At 44.9% G+C, this 25,926-nt stretch overlaps 1 long non-coding RNA gene across 1 annotated transcript; it reads right to left on the bottom strand.

Annotated features, from left to right (window-relative positions):
* Positions 1–6,358: 6,358 nt before the first annotated feature.
* Positions 6,359–24,286, bottom strand: LOC108284536. The gene is made up of 2 exons (XR_001817259.2): positions 24,145–24,286; positions 6,359–6,665 (listed from the first exon to the last, which is right to left on the bottom strand). It is a non-coding gene; the product is annotated as an uncharacterized LOC108284536 (long non-coding RNA).
* Between the last annotated feature and the right edge of the window lie 1,640 nt (positions 24,287–25,926).

Here is a 25,926-nt window from a genome sequence, read left to right as displayed (position 1 = left end):
CATAACCAAATCATATCAGGTGCTCAAAAAATAAGCAAATAAGAAATCATCCCTACCTTTCAAACTAATGGGAGAGAACGGTAAATAAAGGACTTTCCCTAAAAATTGGCCAACGTGAATGATTGAATGGATTTAAAATCCAACAGGTATGGATTCACGAAGGAGGGAACAACTCATTTTGTCTGGAGTGATCTGAAAATGTTCAGCAAAGATATTGAGGACAGCTAGACCCAGAACTTGAAGAATGGGTAGAAGTTTGCTGAGTAGCAAAGTTGAAGGGCATTCCTGGAATAGAAACTAACAGATGCCAAAAATGAAGTTAGAGATACACAGCACGTACTTGGCACTCTGGTGGGAATGGCAGACTGGACTGGTTTGGAATGAGATGGCCCTAAGTTCTGTCCTTGGTGTGGTGGGTAGAACAGGGGTGTTGCCCAAGAGCTCTGAGCTTTGGTTTCTGTAAGTGGAAAGCTGGAATAATGATAATGCATCCCCACCACGAAGACAGGAGGATAGAATAAATAAGTGAGGTGAGGCCAGTGGTAAATACAAGTCATTTCAGATCACTGGAGCCGTAAGTGTCAGCCTACAGAATCTAGAAGCTATAGGGGCATTCCTCTAAAATGGCAGGTCAGAGCCCTAGTAAGACAGACCATCTGGAGCAGCCTGAGGAGGAGGGAGCTGTAGGGTAAGCAATGGCAAGACAGCAGCATTTCCCAAAGGGGAGTTACCTCATGTTTTGAGTTTGAAATAGTTCACGCCATTTGCAGTGGGGAAGTTGGCCAAGTAAAGATGAGACTGAAGTTGGGCTCAGCATTTGGGCAGCTCTTGCAATTTCTAGTCCATGAAATAAAATGTGAAAGTTCTAAATTTTTAAAGTTTTCCATACAAAAGTAATACGTACACAGTGCTAAAACTGGAAAAATAGAAAAGAGAAAAGGGAAAAGTCAGCCATGGTCCTGCCACCTACAAGTCATCAGCACCTCGGTGTGTTTCAGGCATGTCTTCTGTTTGGATGAGAAAGTCAGCCATGGTCCTGCCACCTACATGTCATCAGCACCTCGGTGTGTATCAGGCATGTCTTCTGTCTGGATGAGTTTTATTTGTTTGTTTGTTCTACATAATCCCACTCATATTAATGTCCATTTGCATACAAAGTCCCACTTATATATTGCCCAACAGTGTATCTTGTGTGTGTCTATATTAGCATACATTTCTCTTAATCCTCATTTAAAAATATTACTGATTATGAATCTAAAATGAACTCTTTTGTGCCTTGTTTTCTGTATTTAACAGCTTTTCCTTAGAATGGATACCAAGAAATGAGATTGATGAGATTATATTTACATTTGAGAAATTTGGGGTAAGTTTTCATGCTGACCATCAATATAAGGAAATGCCAGATATTGACCGATAGTTGTAAACAATAATCATTATTAATTAAAAATATTGATTAATGAGATAAAATGGCATTACATTTTTATTTTAACTTGTATCTCTTCGGAAACATTTTTTCCTATCCTCTCTTGAATATTTCTGGTTATATTATTGAGTAAATACTAGATGTTGGTGATTTGCTCATGGTTATTATTTTGACATAGAATATTGGAGTCTTTCAGTTCCAATGTTATGCCTATAACCCGTTCCATCCATTCATTTTTCTCATTTATTGTTCTTATTCATTCTCAGTAGTTTTGAGAACCTAGTCCAAGGCAATCAACCTTGAATTCTGCATTAACTGGCCCTGGTCTCTGCTAGGCTAGAACACTACTTTCAGGAAAATGACTTTAAAAATAATCATGTGCGCATGTGTAAGGGTGTATAGGGAGAAATGGTCTAATGTAAATTGCTCTTGCAATGTTTACTCGTGTGCTTTTTTTCTTTTTCTTTTTTTTAAAAAAAACTCACTTCTTATAGATTGTAGACTTGAAAAGTGTACACGTACTTTTAAATGATGAATTAGCAAGCTGTGATTTACAAACCCTGGAGAAAAGAAAGTTATATAATTACCTCCCTTTAAGACTTACACAACTAAAAACTAGCCAACATTATCACAAGTGTAAGTAATACCTTTCAGAAAGAGAAACTCACCTCACTTCTTAATGTTGTTTTGACTTTCACCACATGGCGAAAGAGAGACACACCGAGAGACAGAACATTGTGGATCTGCTCTTTTTCTTTTTCTCTTTCTCTGTCTCTCACATACTCTCACTTTCTCCCTCTCACTGTGTTCTTTTCTGTCTCTGTCTCTTTCTCTCCTTAACTCCTTCAGCATAAATCCACCATCTAGTCCAGTCAGGCAGCAGGTGGGGCCAGGTGAAGTCTCTCGAGGTGGAGCAGATCCACTTGCAGGCTGGGTGTGAGACATCCGCGTAGGTGGAGGACAGAGGGTGAAGAGGTGCTAGCTAGCAGGCTGAGCCTTTCCTAACTGGTGTGAGAAGTCAGAGCCTCCCCCTCAGTGGAGCGCTGTCCTGACCCTGCCATTCCCCATCTTTCACTGCAGTAGGTAAGACTTCTGGTGTAGCACAAAGCCCAGGGCAGGCTGCTGTTCACAGGAGCAAATAATTATCCAAATTAATTAATATATTTTCTTTTTGTATGAATATCCATGCTTAGGGCTAATTGCTCATTTAATTAAAGCCTTCAGCCTTAATCAGGATTACTTTATATGTAATTCACGCATATCTAAGATATATCAACTACTTTCATTGTTATGTGCCTGAAACAAAGATAGAGCCATATACTCATGATAAAAAAACTTAAGGAACTTAGGGGCTAGAGCTGCAAATGGCAGCTGAGTAAAGTCACTGTCAATAGCGTTTTCCCGTGAACTTGGTTGACTTTGGAGTATTTTCTACTAGGAAGTGCATTTAGGGATTTTTGGTCTCTATCATTCTTTTTTTATTTTATTCTAAATACTCCACTTTCTGGTTTCTGTTTCTTTTTGAACAAACATTTTTGGGAGTTTAATCTTTGGATGCTCATTCTTTCAGAATGACGCTCGAAACTGGGTCACGTGAGTTGTGTTTCATCATCATATACTTCAGGGGCAAGAGGATTTGTTGCGGGGGCTGCATGGGGACTCTGGCAGGCCGGTTTCAGGTGACTGGAGTTGGGAACTGTCTGTGTCCAGAGCAGAAGGTCAGGACATTGTCACCCAAGTCCACAAGTGTCTTTGGGTGGTGAGCATGGCTGCCTTTAGTGATTGCTTTACATCCTTCCAAAATATCCGTGTCAGTATTTGCAAGAGACTAAAAACAGAAAATGGCCTGGATTAAAGAAAATGAGGGAAATTAATGTTCCCTATGAGAAAAGGATATGGGTAAAGCTGACTTCATACATGGCTGGAACCAGGGCCTAATTTATGTAATCAAGATGCAGTTTCTTGATATCTCTTGGATCTATCATCCCCAATGTTGGCTTCATCATCAGAATTATGCAGTGAGAAAATGACCACCATAAGCTTTACCTGTTCAAATCTCACAGAGCAAAGAGAGTGCCCCTCTCTCAGCAGCCTCAGTAACACTTTCATTGGCTGCGTGTGAGTCAGAGTGAATCATGGTGGTCCTAGCCATGGCCAAGGGAATGCAATGTGCCCACTGGGCAGCAATGAATTACCAGCTGCTCCACCCAGTGAGCTGGAGCTGGGGTCAATCCCACTGGAAATCCCATGAATTAAGATTAAGAAAAGGTGCTTTGTAGCCTAGAAAAAATTAAGATGTCATCATCAGAAGAAACTTAAATGAACATAACACAGCAAAAATAACAGATAGCCATCTGGGGATGAGGATGGGATTATGTGACAAATATTGTATCAAATCAGGGAATTAAAATTCTTTTAAGAACTAGGTAAGCATTGGGGCGTCTTTCCACAGGATTTTTTTTTTTTTTTTTTTTGGAATGGCAGTTGGAGTTGGTGGCCTGTCATGAAGAGCTGCTTTCCCCCCCGCCTCCTTCCCACACCCGTGCTGTATCTGGAGTGAAGGGTCTGAGTTCTGCCTGCTTCTGGCCCAAGGTTTCCCAATCCAGATTGCAAAATAAGGACTATTGTGCTCATTCTGCCAGTCTCACAGAGACTGAGTCCCAGACACAAAAGCACAGTGCTTTGTGAATAGTAGATGTATCATTATTGAGCCAAACACAATCAAAAGTCTCGAACCCTGTTATTCTAGACTTTTGACACCCTGCTCCTCATGTGTTTGCTGTGACATGGTGTCTTTCTGTCCATATTTCATAGCCTGGGTCTTTAGACAAACTTCGCATGAGAAACATCATTTATTGTCCTGATTTAAATTTCACAGGCAGCACCAACAGCCTAACTAGAGCCTTGCTGATTGTATTTCAGAACTCTGCCAGCCATCTCAAAGCTGTGCTTTGGAGGGTTTTTAATAAAACCATTATAGACATGACACATAGGTGGGATTTCCAGTGAAACTCATTCAAGAAGCCCTTGTACCCCAAATAAATGTAACAGCCTGGTGGAAAAGAGAGTGCTAGATCAGTAAAATTAGATTATGGAGAACTGATTATCTTTAGAACTGGACTAAAAAGTTTATACTTTTAGTGCATGGCAGGGACTCAAGACTATTTCTTGAACAACAGAGTGACATAATAAAGATGGCCTTCAGAGAGAAAATACTGATCGGTATTTTCTGTGTGTTGACAGGGGGAAGACATTCTGTTGGCCAACCTTATAGCTGTGATCAGCTGATCAGGTCTAGGAAGACAAGCAATGTACAGAGAAGCTAAAGAAGGGAGGGACGGGCACATGCAGAAGGGGAGACGAAAGGAAGTGGCCTATTGGTTCCTTTCCACCGTCTGAGCCAAAAACCCCTTGCTGCCCTTTGTCTACATTTTCTTCACAAAGACGGACTTCCCTTTTCCTTCTGCTGTGGATATGGTAGTGGTTGACGAGTCAGGGATTGCCCCCTTTGACCTCCAGCTGACATAACAGCTGTGGAGTCCACCAGGCTCACCACGAGTGAAAGTCTCTCACCTCACATGGCTTTGGGGCTCGGAGCCAATCCGCAGGTACCACTTCTTCAAACTGCCCCAGTAGTCTGCACTATCCAATGGTGGGACTCTCCGCATCTCCAAATACTTCTCCTTATTAAGGAATAAGATAGAAATATGTGGCAGCATCTCGTATGGGCCTCTGCTGCATGCAGGGCCCCACCCCCCACTCCCCCACTCCCCCCCGCACGTGAATTCTGTCTGCAGCACTCGGCAGGGCCAGCCTTGGGTGCTTCTCAGGTAGAGCTGAGAGGCACTAGACATCCTGGACCTCCACCTTTGCAGAAGAGCTGAGTGTCAGAACCCAGAGAAATGGAAAAGTGAGCTTTTGACTCACAGAATCACTAAGTTGATGCCCTTCAACATGGAACTAAATTTTATACCAGATATTGTCTGTGAAGGACATTATATTTATATATGCAGAATGTGTGATATACTGACTAACAAATTCTTCATCAATCTTTAGAAACAAAACAGTAGCGATATTTATCTTGATCGTTGTAAATGTTGGAATGTAATCATTACTAAATCTTATCCCTAAATGCTTAAGGAAAGGTGACACCGTAAGCCGTGGTTGCAAAGGTGGCTCCCAAAGGGTGAATGTCCATCATTGTGGGCCGAATGCAGAAAGAACAAACCCATTTAAGTCTTCCGTTGCTACTTGATATTAAGTGAAGAAGACCTTAAAGTTTTTATTTTGAATGTGCTGCTGGCTTACTGGAAAATAGGCACGTTAGAAAACATTACTGCACTTGCTGGATAGAAGGAAATGCATGTGCTTTCAACAGTGCAAAGGCCAGTAGTGAAGAAGAAGCACAGAGCAGAGCAAGATGAAAGCTTTCAAAATGAATTCAGAGGACCCCAATGACCTGCTTCTTTACACACACTTCCCATGTAAACACAAGACTGAAAACTCATTTGATTATCACACAACCAGCCTGTGAGAGGTATCTTGATGTGATCTGATGTGATAGATGGACTTCCATGCCCAAAAAACAGCCCTTTGTTTTAGTCCAACTCTATTATTTTCCATTGTTCGACTTCTGGAGCCTCAGTTTCCTCATTTGAGACACAGTGGTGCAGGGTTAAGTTGGAGAAGTAAAAAAAAAAAAAAATCTGGGGTATAGGGAATCAATGTAAATTCTCTCCCACTTCCCTTTAAAAAATATAGCTAGATTTCAAAAAACAGTCATGAAAATAGCCTGAAAGAAACACACATCTTTTCCTTCTCTTTACTGACTTTGCTTATCTTTTTTCTTATTTCGCTTCCCATTGTTTGTGCTTTTTTGTTCAATTTCTGCCTGTCTATATGTGTTTACATTGCTTATCGTTCATTTGCCTCTGCATTAGTAGAAAGTTGATTATTCAAAGCATCTCCGATGGCGACTGCTTGAGCGTCCTTACCGCCGGGGTTCCAGTCTTTTGGGGGATATATCTGCACTGCAGAGGGCTGGCTCGGACATCTGTGGATTTCAGTCCACAGAGAGAGACTGGAAGGAGCGTGTTTCTTTCAGAGTAGAGAGTGGATTCCTTGAATCCCCCACCACTAGTAAATCTCTTCTAGTAAGTCGTTTGCCTCCTTTTTATTGGTTCTTAATCCTTGCGGAGTTCTTAGCGATGTGCTTGCACTTAAGGTGATGGATTGTGAAAGCCTGAGAAAAGGAAGAAGAAGTTGTCAAAACAAATTAATTATTAATGTTTATAGTTTTCCTGTCTTAAGGATTTTCAGAATCTCAGCTGTTCAGTGTCTGAGGCTGTAGTGTCTCCAACTGTAATTACTCAGTGAATGGGGGGCAGCCTCACCAGGAATGGATGAGCCCTGACCCTTTGGAGGGGCAAGTGGAGCCTTCATTTTGAGAGCCATTCATCCTGCCAGGGTCAGGCAGTGGGAGGAGGCAGGGAAAGCGTTGTTGCTCTGAAAATAAGACTATCTCCCAAACCACCCTACTCCCTACTCCTTCCAGGTGGGAAAGACCCACAGGGTTTCAGGGTGGTTTGCTGGGAATGACTCTTCGAAATCAAGGTTCACGCCTTAAAGTTCTGAGCCATGAGTTGGGGTGGCTGCGGGAGGAAGTCACTTTGCACAGGGTTTGATGCGACACTTCTGGGAAGCTGCTGAATTCCGTAGGAGTGGGCATGAGGCTGTCAGCAGAAAGGACCTGGGATACTTCGGAGGAGACGAAGGAAGGTGTCTGGCCATGTCGGAGTCATAGAGGGAATCTGGTGTTTGTGTAATAAGCATTTCTGGATTTTTGTTATCTGTTTTTTGTTTGATTTAGCTTTTATTTGGGGAGGTATTTTTTATCTTAACAGGTATGTGTTTTCCCCCTTGGAGCAATATACATTCATGGATTGAAGTTAAAGACACACACACACATACACACACACACACACACACACACACACACACACACACACACAAACCCCTGCAGATAAACAGAAATGCCCACCATGGCTTTGACCCCAATACCTGGAGATAAACAGGGCTGCCCCATTTCCTCTCTCTATTCGTATAGCTGAAGATCTTAACATGCATTGCAATCAACTTTATTGTTCGCTTTTTGCACTGAACAATATAAACTCAGAATTCATGCAAGGATTTCAAGAGCTCTAGCACGTAATTTTCAGTGGTATGGAGCAGTCTACCGTTCAAATATCAATAATTGACTTAATTAGGCCACCACCACTTGGCTTTCAGGCTTACTCCAACTTTTATCTATTGTAAACAGCACTTAAAGGGACGTATTTAAAGCCCTGTGAGCATCAATCTCCATTCACATCTTTCAGCAAAATTCTGAGAGAAAGGAGAACTGCTGAGTTTTTAATATGGCCACTTTTATTGTTTTCATATGTGTTGCCGTATCACTCTTCTGAATGTTAGAAAATCAGGTTTCATTCCTTGTTTATATAACATTTTCTTCCTGAATAAATATTTGCAGTTGATTTTCAATCAATGAATTGCTTTTATTTATTTATTTATTTATTTATTTATTTATTTATTTGAGACAGAGTCTTACTCCGTCACCAGGCGCCAGGCTGGAGTGCAGTGGCTCGACCTCGGCTCACTGCAATCTCTACTTCCCGGGTTGAAGCAATTCTCCTGCCTCAGCCTCCTGGATAGCTGGGACTACAGGCGCGTGCCACCATGCCCAGCTAATTTTTTTGTATTTTTAGTAGAGACGGGGTTTCACCATGTTGGCCAGGATGGTCTTGATCTCTTGACTTTGTGATCCACCCGCCTTGGCCTCCCAAAGTGCTGGGATTATAGGCTTGAGCCACTGCGCCCGGCCTGAATTGCTTTTATAACTTGAAGGTCTATGAAATAAAATCATTCCAGTATCCTTACTTATAGAAATGACAGCAACAACAGCAAATATGAGTTAAGGAAAAAAAAAAAACAACAAAAGAAATTAAAAAAGATGGAAAGACCACACCCTGGGCTATAGAATATGAAGCTAAGTCTTCCAGACCAGGGGATCTAATCACCACAGTGATAGCCAAGACTCCCACTTACCAAAAAAAAGCCTTTTTCTTGTCTGGAAATCTTACCACTCTTGCTTTTCTGTTGGCCTTTGCTATGTTTGCGGGGTACAGGTTTAAGTTAGCGGTATACTCCGTTAACTGGATCTCAAGTTCCTGGGTCACATGTCACTGACACTTTCACCTTTACTTTGGCTAACTACTTAGCAAAATGCTTGTACATTGAAGGTGTTAAATATCTGTTGGTGGAAAAATGCTTTATTGTTTTGATTCAGACGAATCCTCAAAATGTTGATGTCAGTGTTAGCTGAAGATATGTGCATAGATGCTAATATATTTGACTATTTCGGGAGTGGGTACAAACACTTGGTGAGTAGGCAGTGCAAACCATTTTCACAAAACCATTTTTGGCCAAAGTTTCAGGTATATTAGCCCACCAAAGAAAACACCAGGCCCTTTTATATGGAGGTGCAATTAGTCTCAACTTACGTTAGGTGTCGAGGAAGTGGGAGCAAGTTATTCTTTACTCAGTTGAGTTTTAGGTTAATTTGCCATTTGACTATATTTAGAGAAGTTCCTTCAGGCCTTCCTTTTTGGAGTCTATTTAGGATATGTGGAGAATTGTGACGAATATTTGTCCTGTTTCGTTGTCAGCTTGTGAATGCAAAGTTTGTTTCTTTCTAATGGTTATAAATACTTGAGAAGAAATACGTGAAGAGCATAAATAAAGTGCAGTCTCCTGCTTCCTTCCTCAAATCAGAATGTTTGCCTCTACGAACTGAGTGACACTAATGAGAAAACCCTGGGAAAATATCAATATTTCTTAAGTAACATCTTATGGACGGGCTTTCTTACGAATGCTATCTCTCATCATTTGTTATGGAAAAATATGGCAATCTGTGCAGAATGGAGTTGATTTTCGACAATTGAATGCATAAAATATAATTTAAATCAGGTCTGTTGTAGATACAGCCCTTATTTAAGGAAATTGTCAGAACGTACTTTAAAACTTGTGTGGCTAAGTGATTTTTGTGAGCTTTTTTTTTAAACCATGTTGAAATTTTGACAAGCTTTTGGCCTATTCCCATGACTCCCCATCTGGGTCCTCGCAATGATTCCTGACTTCCTCAAACGTTGGCTCTCAGACTCCATTCCCTTACACACAGAGCCGTGGGCTGAGGGAGAGAGAAAAGCACACTTTGTTTTCTGCTGTCAAAAGCACTGTGAAAGCAAGCTTTCCATCTCCCTAAGAGTGTAATTAAAGACTCTGATAACCTGAAAATACATTTGCCCACATTCTTTGCATATGTTTCTTTGAGCTCTTTTTATGTGGCCTGTTCGGGGTCATGCTGTATTCTAGTTAATAAAGCGTTCTGGTTTACTGCAGCTTTCATTAAATGCTTAATGTGTGTGTCAATTACTGTGCAAAGGGCTGCAATACAGCATTTTATTTGATCTCCATAACGACCCTCTGAGACAGTGTTGTAAGAATTCTTATCATAAGGGGAAACTGAGGCTCAGGAAAATGAAGTGGATAGCTGTGATTTTGCATAACTTCCATGTATTTTTAAGTCTTTTTTATTAATTTTTTACTTATTAATATAAGACTAGGGGAATGGTTGTTCATTCTAAGAAAGCTGGTGTGGTTTTTAGGTAAAATAATGGATGAGACACATACAACACAATGGCTGGGAGGTGCTAAGTCTCGAGTTTTAGAGAGAACTTGTAATATAGTAATTCCTATTTTTTTTTCAAGAAACGACAATAGGTAGACCCCTCAGATTCTGCTGGGCATATTTAAACTGCGGGGGACTGGTTGAGAGGGAGGCGTCAGCATGTCGCCAGCCCACAGTCAGCCTGAGAGGCTCGTGCAGTTTAACACGCTTGAGCTGTGTCCGTTTTACATCCTGTTTTAGGGAGCTTATAGTCCCAGAAAAAAAAAGGTGGTGATACTTGAAATATGGTAAAGTTTCATTACATCTCATCCAATAAAAATGATTTAGGGATAATTTTACTGGCAGGTAGAACAGAATCAAGTGATTCTTTTTTTGAAGACAGTATCTTGCTGTGTTGTCTGGGCTGGAGCTCAGTGGTGCAATCATGGCTCAGTACAACCTCGACCACCTGAGTTCAAGCAAGCTTCCCCTCTCCACCTCCTGAGCAGCTGGGACCACAGGTGTGTGCCACTGCGCCTGGCGAGTTTTTTACTTTTTGTGGAAATGGAGTTGCTCAGGCTGGCCTTGAACTCCTGTCCTCAGTTAATCCTCCCACCTGTCCTCCCAAAGAGCTGGGATTGCAGGCATGAGTCACTGCACTGGCCAGAATACAAGGATTTAAAACATAAACTTGATGTCTGACATAGGTCCCACATGGTCGTCCTTTGATTAAGGATGATTTGCAGTATGAATAGTCATGATTTTACAGCAAGTCTCCTGTGACCTCACAGGAGGGCTGTGGGTGAAGCATGGGCTCTTTCCTCTCTCCTGTGGCTTGTCTTACCTTTCAGTTACACTGTCAAAAATCAGTGACCTGCCAAGCACATCCCAGTCACACCAGTGCAGAAGCGCTAAGTGTGGGTTTGGATTCTACGGGGTTTTCACTACTTTCTCGCAAGGCATGAAGTGCTTTCACAGTGTTCATGTTTAAACTTCACAATTTTGTAGACTGTGCTGCAGTAGAAAAATAGCAACATTGCCTGAGCATCCTGCCAGAGCCAGCAAGGTCTTCACCTGCTGCACACCAAGATCTGTGAGTCAGGAAAGCTTCTAGGTAGACCAACACAACGTAAATCCATGCACACTGCATAGAAAAACAGCCTCTACTAGGACATCTGAAGCAGTAACTAGCTCTACAGTGTTTCTGACCCATAGGAAAATGGTGGGAGAGAAATTTAATCTTGAACATTCTGTGAGTTGGGGAACTCGGCACAAATCGAGGAAAGCTCCTTGATGATTTGAGTTCTTCATGGATGGGTGGCGCAAGGGGGTTCACCATTGTCTCCGAGGTTTGAGAACCCATCATGCTCTCTCAGGCTGGAAGACAAGTCTTGGATTGACAGAGCCAGATGTCAGTTATACTGCAGCATCTCTGAGCTGGATAGGCAGGTGCAGGCAGCCTTAGAAATCCGCCTCCACCATAGTTGCCCAGAACTATGAATGAGCTCTGGGGTGCGCTCACGTATCTTCCCTCACCCGCCTTAGAAAATGAGGCCCTGCCATGGGAGCAGCTCATTCGTGAAAATGTCTGGTCAACACGTACTCTCATTTGGCTAGAATGTCCTCACAATCTTTGACCTTAACCTTCATCTATGGTAAACCTTACTTCTTTGCCTGCTGGAAACAAAAATAAATCCACAATACAACGAAGTGTATGCTTTCAGTAACTCTGGGTGCTTGTGTCTATGCCCTAAAATATTTAGTTTTAAAACCACATATCTCTCTGTTACACTAAAATTAGTCCAAAGACATTTGAATTTTTTCCATATGATCACCTTATTTTCTCTTGTATTTAGAATTCTTAGCATTGAATCTCAAGGTCTGATCATTCAAACAAATTTTGATGTAACTCCTTAGTTCTTATTTCAGAGATTCTTCAAAAATTTTCAGCAGTAGAATGCTTTTCTTTTTCTTTGAATGATTCGTTATAACTCCAGCCTATGAGAAGCAATTTAAGTGGGTGCTGCCCTGAGTGAATGGGGCTTGAGGTGGCTCCTGGCTTAGCTTCCAGAACTTTCCCTGAGACACCTGCAGATCACCTTGGGCCTCCAAGGGACATAGTTTTGCAACAGCATTCTATTTGTGAGCCATGGGTCTGTCTATATGTCCCTCTCAGGTCCCTGAGTGCCAAGACAAGTGTGTGTAGATTTCATCTGAATAAAGGTGGACACCAGCTTCCAGGGCTGCACTCTGCCTTCTGTCAGATTAAAAACTATAAAACAAGATTTAAAATCATATTTTATGACTCCATAGCTATTAATATCAATATATTGCTATTACATGTAGAAATATTTTCTTCAATTGTAAAGTTCATTTATTTATTGTAATTTTAAAATACATTTAAACAACAATTTCTAAGAGAATTGTGGACCTGCGATGCTCCTGTGCCTAACGCGTGCGCCAAAGCCAATGTCATCATCTTGGGAGTCTCCCTCTGTGAGTCACGTTCCTGGGAGAAATGATAAACAGGCAAACTTTGCCTTGCAACATGAGATGGCATTTACGGTTAAAAGAAGAGAGTGTCACATATGGGAGGCAAATAAGAATGAGGGTGGATAATTTGCATCAACATTTAATTGACTTATTTTATCAAAAGCATTTTTTTTTGAGACGGAGTTTTGCTCTTGTTGCTAAGGCTGGAGTGCAATGGGGCCATCTTGGCTCACTGCAACCTCCGCCTCCCGGGTTCAAGTGATTCTCTTACCTCTGCCTCCTTAGTAAAACAAAAGCATATTTTTAAAAACACTTTTCATTTCAAAACAATTTTAGATTTACACAAATGAATTATGAAGATACTAGAGATTGTGCATTTACTCTTCATGTGAGCTCCCTGATATTACTAGCTCACATTCCCAAAGAACAATATGAAAACTGAGAAATTAAAGTGAGTACAATACTGTCACCTAAACTCCAGATGTCCTTCAGATTTCACCGTTACCCACAAATGTCCTGGCTCCCCCAGGACCCACAGTGCCTCCACGTTTATGCCCCTGAAGTCTTCCCCAACCTGCCGGTTTCCTGGTTTTTCCTTGTCATTGGTGACTGTGATGTTTTTGAAGCAGGTGTTTTGTAGAAGCTCTGTCGCTTTGCTTCCTATCAGCCTGAGGCTCTGCAGCTTGGAGCATAATGCAGGAAGGGGGTGTGTGTGAGGCCTGTGGTATCAACTGACTCATCACCCGGTTAACCTGCTCACCTGGTAACTGCGTGGGCTTCTTCATAATTAACACATCGTTCTTCCTGTTTCATACTCAAAGTGCTGAAGCAGGAGAGTTGCTTGAACCTGGGAGTTCAAGACCAGTCTGAGCAACATGGTGAGGCTGCATCTCTACAAAAACTTTTAAAAAAACTACAAAAAAGTTAAAAAGTAGGTGGGTGTGGTGGTGTGCACCTGTAGTCCCAAGTACTCGGGAGGCTTAGGTGGGAGGATTGCTTAGGCCAGGAGGTCGAGGCTGCAGTCAGCTGTACTGCTGCCACTGAACTCCAGCCTGGGACACACAGTAAGACACTGTCTTAAAAAACAAAAATTAAAGCAAAGAGAAAAGAGCCACTATGTTCACTGTAGGGCAGGAGAATTAAAATCCTGGAGGGAGGACTATCAATGAATTAATGGACATATATTAGGCCACCATAGGCATTAGTACATATGTTGGGGGAGATAAGTTGAAGCCCTAAAAGATATACCTTTTCCTTAAGGTCTTAGACACAAATTTCAGCTTTCCCCAAAGCGTTCCAACAGTGATTTTCTGTGCCTCTGTTCCTTCTGCACTTACCAGTGGGAATTGCTCCACAAGGAAGAGGGGTCCCTTTCCTCCCACTTATTTATATCTGTTGAATCTTTAATTCTCTCACTATGGACTCATGGATACTTAATTCCTTCTCATTATTTGTCCCAAGCTTCCAGCTTTAGCCATTGACCAGTGAGTCTTCTACCCCTTCCACTGGAGCCCAAGGCTCTTTAAGGTCAATGGGCAGCCTGAGTGTTTCGGCTGCTTAGCTTTCAGAGGGATGTGCTGCTGATGCCTGTCCTTTTTAGAGGTATTTTCTGCTCACAACCCTCCACACATCAATCCCAGAAGATGCATCTCCGACATCTCTCAGAATGTGCTACATGCTCAAAGGAAATGAGATTCCACTTTCTGTTTTGATGACAGTGGGGCTGGAAGAGACAGATTCTAGGTTGTCAGCAGTCACTATCTTACAGAAAGCAGTTTGTGCCAGGTAAGGACAAGTTAATCTAACTGATTTTATGGGATTACTTGCTGTGGTGGCTTGAATTGTGTGCCCCCCACAAATTTATATGTCGAAGTCTTAATTCCCAGGAGCTCAGAATGGGGTCTTATTTGGATATAAGATTTTTACACGGAATCAAGTTAAAATGAAATCATTAGGGTAGGCCCCAATGCGATATGACTGGCGTCCTTATAAAAAGGGGAGATTTGGACAGAGCCCCTCGCAGGGAGCATGGCATGTGATACAGTGGCAGAGATGTTCAGGGGGATGCATCCACAAACCAAGGAACCCCAAAGCTTGCAGCAAATCACAGACGCTGGGCAGAGGCACTGGGCAGAACCCTCTTGCAGCCTCAGGAGGGGGCAGCCCTGCCCACACCTCCAACAAGGCCGTCCGACCTCGCGGGCTGGGAGCCGGTCAGCGGCTGTTGGTTAAGCTGCCCCACCTGCGGCGTTTGCTACAGCCTCCCCGGCTAACTCACAGACTCGATGCCTTCTTGGGGTTGAATGTGTTAATATGTATAATTTATAACTGGAAAGGCCTAAAGGAGTCAGATGTCTTCTTGATTCAGGACTGTTGAAGACACTGTGCCATCGGTCCTGCTGAAGGCCACACTTAACTCTATGCCGCCTTTTACAGCTTTGGCCTAATTTCTGCTCTGCGCAGAGCTGATAGACACATGCTCATTTACATGGCTGAATTACGTTTAGATGGGACTGTCCCCTGAATACCCCCAGCCCAGAGGTAGACACAAGTCAGCAATGACACATTGACAGACACACGTGTGCACAAAATCTCCTGCTGCGGAGCAGTCAAAATCTCAAGTACTCAGAGATGCACAGATGCCTTTTATTACCACCTACAGGAAGCCTTGGTTTCTCTACTAAAATCATCATCTTACCTAATTCCCCATTTTTTGTAGCTTTAGACTATCTGACTACATTTAACTTATTCTCCCTGCTTTGCACCTTGCAAATTCCTGGAGGTGGGGGCACTTTAAGTCACAATCCTCAAATTATCACTTTAGCTTACTTTCCAATAATTGTATCTTTAGAACGTTTAATGGGATTAAGCTCAGAATTCACCCCCTTCCTCTAACTCTACTCAACCCCAGAGAAAGAAAAACAAGCACATTTCACTTTTACTAAGATCATTATCCAGAAGGAGATACCGTGAAAACTTTGCAAATCAAGGAAGGTTTCCTTGGTGTCCGTATTTAGTGCCTACCACCCCTCGCCGACCCGCGCTGACCTCACCGAGGGGACTTGGCCTGTCTATTTCCCTGCTTGTTGTTATCACCTCGGCGCTTCTGGGCATATCCAGGAGTCCAGCGCCTTGCCTGTTTTATGCCTGTCATGGTTAGAAGGCTGATCTGATGGCAGCAGGTTGTCCTGGTGTGACTTAAGAGGGGCCACTGCCGAAAAATACTAGTGTGGTCCCTTCTGCATGTGTGTCCTTGCAAATGTCTGAGCTGTCTTCATCGCTCTAGCTGAATTTCGGTACCAGCAGTTCCTCCACTCATGCTGCTAATAATAAAATGAAAGGACTAGAGAGAGAGCCTGGAGTGAAGTTTGAGAGAGAGGTGATCAGAGACAGGGTCCTCACCAGGGAGACCGGAGATGTGGGTGGGGCACCAGGGCGGGGACTCTGGACCCTGGGGAGGAGACATGGGTCCTGGAGGTTGGGAGGGGAGTTAGCAGCTGGAATGGGCACAGAGAAAAGTGAACAGAGGGAGCCCAGGGACACGCTTTTATGTCGCTATTGGCCTAGTCTGTGTCTCAGAAACTTCCACGTATTTTTGTTCTGGCTGCCCGTGCCTGCTTCTGTGTGTAGGGTTAGAGCTTCAACCTTCCTGGGGACTGGAAGGTGGAAACACAGGGCTGAGCCTGGAGCAGCGTGAGGCCGGGCTGGAGGCACGCTCTTCCTCCCACAACCTCCCCCTCACGTCTGCACTGCGCGCTCGCACTGGCCTTCTTTCTGCGGCTTGGGGCCACAGCCTGAGAAGGGACTCCCAGTCCTGCCAGCTCCTTGCCTCGTCTCAGGATGAAGACAAGTCCCGAGTTTGAGTCCAGCCTCGAACCTGCTGAGCTTGGATAAGTCACTTCGCATCGCTTGGGGCTTTGGTTCCTTAATAGATTGAGTTAAAATCTTTGTGGGTTTTTAACATTTATTTTTTAAAAAAGATGGAATCTGTTTTTCAAATAAAAATTTACACGAAGCTTAATACAAAAAGCAGAATAAGCTGGATTTGCTCCCATATTCTAGGTGCTTCCCGGCATCCCCTCCCCACCTGTATCTACCCTTGCGTGCCCCCAGCCACCCGGCAGCCCCCTTCCCAGTTCACTGGGGGGCATTAGAGGGAAACCTCACACTCAGAAAGAGCCTTGCAGGAAATCCTTCTCAACGTAAATCATCAACATCTGGCTTGTCCTGTGTAAAGGGCTGCCCAGATCCCATCAACAACCGCCAATTCTGATTCTTCTCCCTTGGCATTGGCTTTTCTTAATAAATGTTTGGATTTTTAAAATCTACCATTTTTGAAAAAAAAAGCACTTCTGCATATAAGTCAGACCCTGTCTGGGAGCATGAGATGTCCTCCTCACATCCCGGTGACAGCGATGTGGCCTGTGAGGCTGCCTGGGGCTGAATGGTTCTGTGTTCTCCTGGCATGGAACAGAACTGCTGAATGCGGCTGTGTTCGGGGCAAGGCTGCTCAGAGGCCACCCCTCTCCTCCACAGGGGCTCGGCCACTTGAAATGCATCACTTCTGAGCCTCGTGTGTGTCATAATTCACCTTCAAAGGCCAGGCATCCAGACACAAGAGATTTTTAGTAAGCGCAGCACATTGATTCCTCTTCATCTGGAGCTGCTAAGGAGCCACCAAGATTGTTACTCCTGCTCTCGCTACAAATGCATTAGCATTGAACTTCATAGGAGGGTCCCCCAGAGAATGTTGAGAAGCCTCCCTCAAAGGCCGCCACAGGGAGATGTGTGAGGCCCATGCTGTATGAAGGAGACCGCACCTGCTCTGACCCCTTCCCCAAGACATTCAGTTCCTCAGTCACAAAGACAAGGAATAAAGTCTGTGTCTCAGGCTGGGCGTGGTGGCTCACGCCTGTAATCCCAGAACTTTACGAGGCCGAGGAGGGCGGAGAACTTGAGGTCAGGAGTTCAAGACCAGCCTCTTGGGCCAACATGGCGAAACCCCATCTTTACTACAAATACAAAAATTAGCCAGGCGCTGTGGTATGCTCCTGTAATCCCACCTACTCAAAAGGCTGAGGGAGAAGAATCACTTGAACCTAGGAGGTGGTGGAGGTTGCAATGAGCTGAGATCATGCCAAGGCACTCCAGCCTGGGCGACAGAAAAAAAGAAAACGAATATGTCTCCCTCTGCTATTGCAACGTGAGCCTGGGGAGCATTAGAGGGTCAAACTTGCCATAGAAGTATTTAAATCATTTAATTGCATCCACCAGATAAAGATATGATCACACATTTTCAATATATTTATATGCTCGGGCTGCCCTAGCAAAGTACCCAAGTGGGGCTGCTTACAGAAGAGACATTTATTTCCTCCCAGCGCTGGAGGCTGGAAGCCCCGTCTCCAGGTCTCTGCAGAGCTCATTTTTCTGAAGGCCATGAGGAGCAGGCCCCCACTCCGTGGCTTGTGGCTTTGGCTTAGAGATGCCATCTTCTCCCTGTGTGATTTGATTCATCTTCTCACTGTCCATGTCTCCATGTCCAAATTTCCTCTTATTATTACAAGGATACCGGTCATATTTGATTAAGGCTATACTTAATGACCTCCTTTTAACCCATCATCTATGTGATGGGCCTATCTGCTAATAGGATCACATTCTGGGGCATGGAGTTTAGACTTCCAACATGTGAATTTAGGGGGAATTCAGCCTATCACAATCAACAACATAAAGGCTAGTGACCAAAACAGAGAGTGGAAAACCCCAGGGGGAAACCCAGACTTCCCAGGCTCCAGACGCTGCTCCAAAGCCACGCCGAGGCCACCTCTGGAGTCACGTGCCTCCGCCAGGAGGGGTGTGCGTGAACAGTCACCTTGAAGCTTCTCAAATGTAAACACGTCCAGCCTGTCAGAATTCAGGCATGACATGTGCGTCTGTGCCTGGAGACCTACGTGGAGGCCACATGAAATGCAGATGGTGGGCGTTTTCCCTGGTGCAGTGGGGACATTCCTGCAGTGGGATGTGGCCTTGGTGGACACTGGCAGTCAGCCTCTGCTTGGTTGATAAGATCTCTGTCTTTTGGGGGCTGTGATGGAGACTGGCTCATTGTATAAGTTAGCTCAAGGCATTCAGAGAGAGGAAAGGAAGGGATGGATAGAAGTGAAGCTATCTTCTAACACCAGAAGAGAGATCTGCTGGGAAACCACAGAAACAGCCCCTGGGGACCTGCCGAAATGCCATACAAGGGCTTTCTGTGGGTTATAGAGGCCGAAATCATGGACTTGGGACTCAGGGTTAACAGCACCTGCTCACAGACTTGGAGCTCAGCACAAAGGATCAGTGACCTGGGGGGCCAGAGATGGAGGACCCTATAGCCTGGATCTTTTCTGGATTTACACTCTTAACATGGCTGCTATCATGTTTCCTATTGAGGCAAGCATATTCTGAGAGGGTTCTGGAAGAAGAGGGGGAAAATGTAGCAGCAAACAATACTCCGCCTTCCCACAGGGTGTCTAGGCACAGAATTGTCCCATGTCCCTATGCTTGTCCCCCCACCTTGAAGGTGCAGTGTGATCCTGCACATCCCAGAAGGAAGTGGATAACAGGTGAATATCACTCAGAGGATGCACAGGCTGGAAACAATGTCCCAGGACAGGCAGGGGGAGCTGAGGGCATTCAGTCTAGGCACGCATGGACTTGGAGAGCCTTTTCGGACTCCAGGTCCTGGACGGTGGCTCACTGTGAATGGGGAATAGGGATGTAGCAGGGGGGAGGGGAGGACTCCCCATTTACGCTGAAGCGCTGATGTCCAGGGGAGGAGGAGAGGCAGGTATTTATATTTGGAAACCAAAACATGTCCATAATGTATTATAACACAGGAATAAAGAGCAAAGTGTAACACGAACTGTTACACTTTGCTTTTTTATTTATTTGTGTTTTTTTGTTTTTATTTTATTTGTTTTATGTAGCATGCATTTTGCAAGTGTGGTGCAATTTATCATATATTACATACATACCAAGAGTTTTCTCTTTTAAAGAAAAGTATACTTTTATTTCAAAATAAAGCCTGGTTTCCTTTTCCCTTAATGAAGCAGCAATGTGGAGCTTTGTGCAGGAGGGCCTCGCTGGTAGACAGCTCAACACAGTTTTGACAGACCAGAAATTCCCAAGGCATTTTGCCCCAGCCGGGAGCACCCCTGCCATCCAGTCCCTAAGGAGCCCTTAGGACATCGCAGAAGCAGCAGAAACTGCTGCTGCAGAGAGGCGTGCCCCAAGCAACTCCTTACATATCATGGAGAGCAGCTGCCATGGCCCCCCACCTAAAGAGCACGCTTGTCTTTAAGGTTGGAATATCTTGGGTCAATAGTCTTCCTCTGTACTGTTCAATAGAGCATCCACCAACCACACGTGGCTATTTAAGTTACAGGTAATTTTTCAGCTGCCGTTGCACCTGTGGCTGTGGCAGGTGGATCTATTGGGCAATGTTGCCTTGTATGAACCCAAGGGTGAGCAGTGGAAGGTTGGCGTAGCAGGACTTTGTTGGCAAAACAAGCATAGCCGTGAAACCTGGCCTGCACTGCCTGGTAGACTAAACCTCAAGCTCCCTGAAGGGAGCTCTGCCCATCTCATTCTTGGCTAACCCTAGAACTCAACACATAGTAGACACTGTGTTAATACTTGTTTAAAAATGAATGAAAATGTGTGCAAGGAACTGGCACATAGTAGGCCCTCAATTGATGTGGCCACCGTCTGGTCGGTGCATTTAAGGAGAACGGGAGGAGCCCCCAGCATCCTCCCCATCCCCGTGAAGAGCAGGTCATGAGCTACTACGCCGTCTCCAGCCTGCTCTAATAAATAGCTCCAGGGTAAGGTTACTCGCCAGATCCAGACAGTCACAACATTGCTAAATGCTTGTTGCCATAAGCAATTTGCCAAGAATCCAGCTATCACGGAGCCTAAGAAGTATTCTAATAGCGCAGGTCAGATTGTCTAATCCCTTTTCTGTGTTATGTGAACCATCAGTTCTGTCTGCTCAGTAAGGCTAGGTGGGGAGGGGTGTCTGTGGGGAGAATGATCCTTGTCAGTGGCTTGTCACGTCTTCAGAATCCTGAGTCTGTAGCAGACATGCAAGGCTGCAGGAGAGTGTAACACATGCTTAGCTCAAGCAAGACGCCTGGATCTCCCAGGATCTGCCTGGGAGGCTTGCGGGCTTCCTGCCATCACCACAGACAGACTCCGCCACGCTTCTCGGCCTCTCTTCCCATTTGGCGGGCCTCTTGTTTAGGTTCGCTCCTTCATTTGAATTCTTCCGGGGTGGCTTGCCCTGTTCAGCCACCTCCCCGTTTCTTCGTGAGGCTCTGTTTTAATTGTCCTGTTTCTGCCACATTTCCTTGGCACCAGGGGTCTTTATAACGGGGCCCAGAGAATATTTTATTTCTCCTGATTAAATCTGTTAGATTTTTTTTTTCCTGGGGCTTAGTGGGTTCTTTTAATTTCCTCCTGTTTATTACTTTCCTTGTCAGTGACATTCCTAATCCTTGAGTTACTGTTGTGTGTGTATTTAATTACTTGCAAATGAACATACAAGAGGATAAAGAAGCTTATTTTAAAAAGCAACACCAACTTTCCAGAAACGCCGCGCCAGTCTCAGGCCTTAGCTCCTGCTATGCTGAAACGCAGTAGGAAGATTTCCATTCTGGTTGCACATTTAAAATGGCTGTGACAATGGTGCTTTGGCTGGGAGGTAGAGAAATAAAAATTGCAGGAGGAAGAAGTTGGCTTAAACTGTCCTTTCTTTCCTGCCCTCTTGCGGCCCACATTCTTTTTGGTGCTGTGCCACCGGGGCGTCCAAAGACCAGCTCTCTCAACCTCCTCTCCCCAGACAGGTGGAACTGAAGCCTCAGAATCTCTGCCCTCACGCCCTCCTTCATCACACACCACATTTTATGCATCTTCATGTGTGTTTTCTCTGGAGACAGGTGCCTTACCTCAGTTAAATGTTTTTTTTTAAGATGATACACAACACGTCCCTTTCCCCAGGTAATTCAGACAGCGTACAGGTTTGCAGTTCACTCTGGGGCAGTTCCCTCCCACTGTACCTAATGGAAGCCATCCACCCAGCTGAGGAGTCAAAGATAGGATGAATCCAAGATGGCCAAAGGTGAGAGGGGCATCCAGCCAAAACAAGTCAGCAGGGACATCTGGACCATCACTGCCTGGGGACCCTGAGGCCACAGGGAATTCGTGATTCGGGTGTCACCTGCTCTGAAAGCCACATGCTACAGCTATCTGCTCAGCTGCTGCAGAGACAGGCAGACCTTTGCCTCTAGGGTCTGACAAAGGCTTTATCCTTTCTTCATTTTTCTTCCCGGGTCTACTTTTACGACAAACCCATGCCATTGAACCCCTTGACTTTCCTGTCTCTCTCTTCCTCAGTCTGACTTACCTGTAAACTTCACCCTTGGGTGGCTTATGTCATTGTTGACATATGCTCCAGGGGTCAGTGTGGTTGGAGAAAATGGTGCAATGAGAGCACCTGGTCAGACTCTAAATTCACGATCACAAACTCTCAAGAGGCAGACAGCACTGACCTGCTGTATCTCTTTAATGTTTTTCCCACTTTTCCTGATGCCTGTACCACGTCTTCACCTCTTTGTGGAATCTCTCATGCCCTCTTTTCTGTCTCCTGCTATGCCTGGTGATCTCCTACTTCACCAACAAATTAGAAGGCGTCAGGCGAGAACACACACATCTTCCCATCTGCAAGTTTCTAAAACTCCCTGCATTGACCTCATTGTCGCCTTCCTTTCTGATTCTCCATCAGAGCTCTAGCTCTTTATCTATGCTCTGTTTTCACCCCACCCCTGCCTTCCCAAAAAAGGCTGTGTCAATTTGCCCAAATCTGCCTTGCATTAATTTTTCCTTCCCATGGGATCATTTCCATCAGCGCTTAACATGCTCTGGGTCTTCCGTCTTTACATAAGGATATATGGGGTCAGGCACGGTAGCTCACACCTGTAATCCCAGCACTTTGGGAGGCTGAGGTGGATGGATCACTTGAGAGCAGGAATTCGAGACCAGCCTGGCCAACATGACAAAACCCCATCTCTACTAAAAATACAAAAATTAGCTGAGTGTGCTGGTGGGCACCTGTAATCCCAGCTACTCAGAAGGCTGAGGCATGAAAATCACTTGAATCTGGGAGGTGGAGTTGCAGTGAGCTGAGATCACGTCACCACTGCACTCCAGCCTGAGTGACAGAGTGAGACTCTGTCTCAAAAAAAAAAAAAAAAGACATACGCAACTTTAGACCTGGTACCTGTCTCTCCCCTTCACAAAGCCAAATTCTCCAAAACTTTGTCCACATGAGCTGCTTGCACGGCCTCCTCACCGGGACTAGGTGGACACAAGCCAAGCCACTCACACCTGGCTTCCATCAGACCACACCCCTGCGGCTGATTTTGTCAACATCACCAAGAACCCCTCGCCTTGCAAAGCCCAATAACACGCATGTCCTCGTTTCCTCCCCTCAGGATTGCTCAGCACAGTTAGTTAATCACACGTTTCTGAAACATACACTCTCTCCGGAACGTAAGCTCCAAGAGGAAGGACCTTGTCTATCTTGCTGACCCTTTAATCACTGTCAATCAAAAAACTGCCTGACACAGCAGGTGCACAAAAACATGCCTGTTGAATGTATAAGGAGCATTCTTTGCAGGGCTTGGTTTCTGTGGGACTGCACCCTTGGGGTTCCCCTCCTGACTCCTACCCCCACTCTTCCCCAACCCCTCTCGCTCTGAGCAATTTCTCTATGTTAGAACTCTGCATGGTTCTGCTTGGACCATCCACAGGGGAGCCTGTCATTCTCATGGCTTCAATCCCTACACTCCCAGTTTATACGTTCACCTCTTAACTCTCTCCTGAGATCCAGCCCTGTATGTCTAACTTCCTAGTAAGCTTCTCTAATTCAAAGTCTCACATACAACTCATGTTTATTCAAAACAGAACTCGCCAAACTCTAAACTGTCCCTCTGTCCCTCAGCGCCCCCATTTCTACTCAGACGTCACCACCAACCTGGCTGTTCAGCAAAGAATCCCGCAGCTTCTGTCTCCCTGGTTTGCATTTGCTCTTCTCTGTGACCTTCTCATCAGCACACCCCACCAAGTCTCCAGGTGACGTGTCATCTCCAGCCGCGTCTCCTCTCTCCACCCCCTGCACCTGTATACTCCTGTCTCATCGTCACCTGCCCAGAGGCTTCCTGCCACCCCACCCACCGCTTTCCTGACGCCTCGTCCTTGCGGCCCAGCAGCCGTCGCTGAGATGTTCTTCAGAGCTCATCAGGCCCTTTTACTCACCCACTTTTGACTCTTCAGTGGCTTCCCATGACAAGCAAAAGAAAACCCATAGTCCTGCCTGTGGCCTCTGAGGCCCTGGGCCACCTGGCTTCCTCTCCCTCTTCCACAGGAGCTATGCCCCTTACACATGGTGTTCAGGACCCTCCCCTACCTTCAACTTCTCCAAACTCTCTCCTGCTTCTGAATGTTTTGTGTGATGTTCCTTCTTCACATGCTCCCCCTTCCCTCCTCCCATGCCAGGTCTTACGACTCCTTCAGTTCTCAGCTCAGCTCTCGGCCCCACCACAATCTGCTCCTGGCTGTATTCTAATGCCTGCCCTGCCTAGCGTTCTTTCTCATGGCTGTGCCTTCTTCATAGCACTTACCATAATTTTATTTTTAAAAACTTACTGGCCAGGCACAGTGGCTCACGCCTGTAATCCCAGCACTCTGGGAGGACGAAGTGGGCGGATCATGAGGTCAGGAGTTCGAGACCATCCTGGCTAACACGGTGCAACCCCTTCTCTACTAAAAATACAAAAAATTAGCCGGGCATGGTGGTGGGTGCCTATAATCCCAGTTGCTTGGGAGGCTGAGGCAGGAGAACCATTTGAATCCAGGAAGCAGAGGTTGCAGTGAGCCAAGATTGTGCCACTGAGCTCCAGCCTGGGTGACAGAGCAAGACTCTGTCTCAAACAAAACAAAACAAAGTACTGACTTGCCTCTTTATTGCCTTTCTCACAAAACTGTAAGTTTCATGAGAACAGAGACGATATTTACTTGTTCACTTCCATCTTCTCAATGCCAGGCCCTGTGCCCCACCCAGGTGTACCCAGCACGTATTTGTTAAACACTGAGCAATGATAGGATTTAGTAATTGTGACCTTTACATCATATTCATTGACTAATTTCTATTATGAGGTCGAAAATATTTTTGGTGCCACCATCTCCACCCCTCTATAATTTCTAGAATATTAATGGACATGATAGAAGACAAAGATTCCAGGCGAATGTTGGTCTTACAGTTTCTAATAGGCAAAGCATATTTTGTTATTTTTAACTTCAAACATGCGTCTGATTGTCTGATCCAGAAATGTGACCCTGCAACTATTTTTGTTGCCATGTGACGGATGAATCACCCATTCATAATATTTCTCGATATTCATCTGTAATGTTAATCCTCATTCATCAGCCACGAGGCCCCTCTAAATGCTATTACGGAGCTGAGCTGGCCAGATGCTCTCATCTCTTTATGGCCATGAGGCTCTCTGGAGCTGGAAGCTGCCTGTTTGGGGCGATTTTATTTAACCGGGATGTTGTATGAATGCTTTGGTAAGTCAAGGATCAAAGTCGAACTTTACCAGCATTAGGTTTCTCTGTTATCCTGAATAAAAATTTCTAACTGGACTTTTGCTATCACCTTTGAACAGTCTGTAGTGACGCTGGGTGGCTGAAGCAGTCAGGGCGCATGGTGTATGGAACGCGCCAGGGATGTGGTTTGAAGCCTGTGAATATGCAGCAGTCCTCCTGGTCAACCCAAAGGCCATTCCACAAGGTTGCTCTCCATGTCACCACTGCTTGAACATCTAGACTTCCCATAATCATCAAGTGAATAATAAAACAAAAAGATGGACTAGATTGTCATTGTTGGTCAAAAAATCCAAAATGAGTAAAGCCATTCAGAGCTCGACTCAATGACCCGTTACGGAAGCGACCGCCCATAAATCGGAGTGGCCCCCAATGAGACCCGGGAACGATGATGGGCTGGGCAAGGAGAGAGAAAGCACGGAAGGGTTTGCTGCACTTGGGTTGGGGTTTCACGCCCCACACCCCACTTCCTAGTAAGACTGCCTTTCCCCACTGGAAAAGTGGGGGGGAAATGCCACCCTCCTTAAGAGCCGTTGGTAGGATTAAACTCTTTGGTACCATGTTTGGTACCTTGTCATCGTTAGTG

This window comes from Cebus imitator, unplaced genomic scaffold (genome assembly GCF_001604975.1).
Source record: "Cebus imitator isolate Cc_AM_T3 unplaced genomic scaffold, Cebus_imitator-1.0 Scaffold14, whole genome shotgun sequence".
Classification (NCBI taxonomy): domain Eukaryota; kingdom Metazoa; phylum Chordata; class Mammalia; order Primates; family Cebidae; genus Cebus; species Cebus imitator.
The sequence above is the reverse complement of the archived record's forward strand: the minus strand, read 5'-3'. Positions and strand labels throughout refer to the sequence as shown.